Below are 4,441 nucleotides of genomic sequence, written 5' to 3'. Positions count from 1 at the left end.
ATATCAAATTTATTTTGCAACAAAAAGTAAATAATTCAGTCCAAACCTATAAAACCTTGCGGCATATATAATTAATTGTAAGAGGAAAACGTAGCTACTGAACTTGCAGTATCCCATTGCTGATTCCCTCGATACATCGCCTGATTGAAAACAAGCTCTTAAAGAGGGGCTGCCTTCATTCATTTAAATGATGAGTGTGTCTTGGGACCACTTGGGGGCTGGGCATCAGATCTCAGGAATTGTCACTGATCCCTGCAGACTGAATAGACTGATTGGCAGCAGATGAGCGAAATGAAGAATTGTGTGCCCTTTCAGTCGCCTTTTAAAAATGTGGCATCACTTTTGAAATTAACAGATCCTTAGTTTATTGCTCTGGACCAGAAATCCCCAAAAACTGGATTCTGGATTTCGGAATAATTGTATAACTGTATGGACATCATTTTCCAATTATACTCCAAAAAGCTGCTCTAGACTTCCAATTCACCTCTGCCAGTTTCCCACCACCGATGTCAACATTGCCCCATTGGCATCATCCTCTGTCCCATTGCCAGCTTCCTGATTGCCAGCCCTTCCCAGGCACCCTTCCAATTTTCTGAATGTTCTGGCATAAAATTCATGTCATATTTTGTTCTGGCAGCACCTCCTGTTTATTTAAAATCTTCCCAGGGGTGGACTTTAGCTCTGCAGGCTGTAATTGTGGCTTAGATGTGCCAAAACAGGACTTTGATGATCTATTTGACGTTGGTGGCAACAAAAGGGGACGCATTCAAAGACCTTCAACTAAAATGGAGTCCTCAAAGGCCTGGATACTAGCTGCAGGTGATCAAGTTCTTAAGCCGTTGGCATTCCAGATTTTCACAATGAATATTCATGAGAAACTTGCATACTACAGATCTGGATTGAGGGCTATTTGCATTTTGATTGGTCAAAGTGAAAACCATCTTGGGGACGGCCCTTGAGGTCCGTCATCATGTACCCATAATGGGCAAATTTACTGTAGGCAATGCTTAGATGGTCACCAGTGAAGCTTGGAAACATGCAAGCGTTCTATAATTTTCCTTTTTAGCTCTGCCGCGCTGCATGCATGCCTAAGTACTCCACATCCCTCTTGGCTTTGGAAAATGGGGCAGCCGGGAGGTGCCTGTGCATACTAATGAGGTCTCTGAATTGCAGCGGTGCGCTTCAGACGGCACCCGGACGGTGCCGGATGCCCCGTTAATGAATCGGAGCACGCGGGCCATCTGTTCGACCTGTACATTTGGCAGGAGACATCGTGTCAGCAGCAGCGTGAGCTTCCAATTTCTGCAACCGCAGCCAAAAAGGCACACTGTCGATAGTGCCCTTCCGGGAGCAGCTTGATCGTGAGCCTGCCATCATGGAGGTTCTTTGCAATTTTAGATCAAGTCGTTCTTTCACCAGTGCCCCTGCCAACAGGCTTCTGTGCAACAATCCCACCCCTGAGGAAAACCACTGCACATGTAAATATTATGGATAAGACATGGTCATCCACCTTAGACCATTTGGTAGCTCAGGATAATAAATGTGCTGATTTGTTAATGATCATAAAACAGGCGATGCAGCAAATGCAATGTTTGTATGTTAAAATAGCCTGACAGTTCCTATTATGTTGCAAGGCTGCTTCAGATTGCAGGAATGGCAGATCGTGGAAAACAGGTCAAGTGCATCTGCAGCGGCTTATGCAACAAGTGAGGGCCCTGGGCAGCCTGAAATAGGAACATCTTTAGGGACTACATAAAACCAAATATTCAGACACCAGTCTGGGCAATAGTGGGAGGTTATTCTAGAAGGGAGAGCCTTGGTAGCAAAGCTATCTAGCCCAAACCTTTTGTATGTTGGCTGGCGGGCAACCAGCTGGGGTTGCAAAGATGACCTGCTATGCCAAGTATGCTTGTAGAGCCGGAGCACTTTAGTGAGGTCGGATGGTTCTATGCGATATCATCGACAGGCATATTTACGACAGGTGTTTTTATAAATGCATTGTACCAAAAAAAGTAATTGACAATTTAATTTTTTATTTTTGGGGGTTCTCCCCCAAGCCCCTCCTCAACCCACTGATTTTTTACTGTTCCCGATCCCCACACCCTTTATCTGCCCTTTCCCACCCCCACCCCCAAATTTTGATGATTTATTTAAGCAACGTGTTTCGTAAAAACTCCCTCCGAAAAAACCACTGTCGATGAAACAACATCGTACACGTAGGATGGTTCCATTCCTTAGCGTGCTTTGTCCATTAGACTCTAAGAGATAGACAGCTTTGATACCCAAAACAGTAACCTTTAGGGATGCTGTTATCTCACAGGGAGGAATGTTTGTTCCACCCTGTTAGTAGCCTTTCCCTGGTTACGGATTCTACATTCCTCCCCCTGAAAGCCTCAGTGCTCCTCTGTGTTGAAGAATCACTCTAAGTGTGACAAAAGTTAAATGCACGCTGCACCGAGTATGCCCACTAATTGCAAAGCAATGGTGCAAACAGATAGGGCTTGGGCTACTGAGTGTGCAGTAAGTGGATCAGGCTAATTTGATTATCTGCCCATGCACACAAATTTGAGTTGTATTCCTAACCCTATTGCTATGAAACCTATACTACTGCCTCAGAACGCACCCCTTGTACACATTGTGCCCACGAAGGGTCAATTTAACTGAAAAAAGGGTCAGATGAATGCTGGGCCAAACATGTTTTCAAAATGCGGGGTGGCTGTGCAATTTGATGGGGTGAGGTATTCTGAGTGTGTCGCAGGTGTGGCCCGTCATTTTGGCAAGCCCCCCTTGACCAAACCGCCCTTAAACCCCCTGCCGGGTAAATCCAACAAGGAAAACAAAATCTGAATCTGGGGGGATTTTTCAACAAATTGTGTGTTTAAAGGGGGGGGGCGCCTTGACCCTTTGTATGATATAAACACTCCCACAGACCTCGGTCCCCCCACTGCTGACATGTTTAATAATACTCAAGCTTTTGGGGAAGACTGCCTTGACACGCCTAATCTGCAAACTATCAAGAGAGACAGATATCCTTGGTACAATGCACTTGTTCAAAGAAAACATCTCTCTAGTCACACTAATTGGAGCAACTCTAATCAGTTGATGTTGTCTTCAAAATTGTTTAAACCTACACTGAAGGCGCATCCCCACTTTTACGAGCATACACCTCATGCTGGAAACATACTGGTGATATCTAGTTTCCTGGGGCATAGCTTTCCCATTTGCCTAAATCGTACCAATGTGCTGGTGATATTTTAAGAAATCCCGTCTTTGAGTTCTCTTTCCTCTGCGGCCATTGAAAGAATAAGCGGAATATGATGCAATCCCTCCTCCACTTCCAATCGAGATTGGTATTTGATCTCATTCGGCCAGGACGGGCACTCTTAAATAGAATGGGCTTTTCAATTGCTCGATGGTCTGAATGTCAGCACATTTCTCACATGCCATGGTCACGAGACAGTTCATTCACTCCTAAACCTAGAAATGCTCAGTATAACACTGACCTGGCTCGTAACCAAATCAAAACACCCAATTTTAGAGCTCAAGGACCAGAGAGGCATAACCTTCTCAGATCTAACCCAAGGCAGTGATGTACCTAGCTCACCCATAACCCTAACCCGAGAAGAAGAATTGAAGCTACTTTCCTGGAACCTAGAGGCAACATACACTTGCTGACAGATCTTGATACAATCGCCCTCTTATGAACCAATAATTGCTTAATGCTCCAGGAATCTTGGTTAACTACCGCTCCTTCTTTCAATGGTTTTAAAGTATTTCATCAGCCTGCAAAAGCAAGCTGTGGGGGTAGACCCTCAGGTGGCCTTATCATTGCTTTCCACAATAATCTCTGTTTATCTGGTTCACAGACACAAATCCTCCCATAAGGTATGCTAGCAATAAAGTGTCGGTACAGACAGACAATTTCCATGCTTTATTAATTATTGTATATTGGCACAACGGTGGAGGGGTCCTAGAGGAATTCCTATTGACTATCACTGACCGAGTCTCTACTTGGAGATCTATGGGTGGTTATAGATATTTTTTCCTGGTAAACGACCTAAACTCCGAGTATTTTCCGTTAAACCTTGAAGGTAATTAGTGGGACTATTATTCAGCGCTTTCAGTCCTGGACCTAAAATCTAAAACAGACTGGCGGTGGAGTAACACTTTGACCTCTCTGGGTCAACAAATGATGAATGGGCAGATAGGAGTTGACCTCGATTCTCAATACAGAGGTCCAGGCCGATCAACCTTGGACTATATCTATGCCGATCAAAGGATGTTTGCAATTTGCTCTGAATTTACAATTGCTGAAAATACATGGAGTGATCACTGAAACCTAAAAGCTAAATTCACTCTTCCGATCAAAATTAAAAAGCAAATGACAATCGGGCCCATTAATCTGAAAGTGACCTCCAGCAAAAATGCAGTACATTGGTCT

The sequence above is a fragment of the Ambystoma mexicanum genome, chromosome 2p (assembly GCF_040938575.1).
Source record: "Ambystoma mexicanum isolate Mex_15411 chromosome 2p, UKY_AmexF1_1, whole genome shotgun sequence".
Taxonomy (NCBI): Eukaryota; Metazoa; Chordata; class Amphibia; order Caudata; family Ambystomatidae; genus Ambystoma; species Ambystoma mexicanum.
This window is presented reverse-complemented; position numbering follows the sequence as displayed.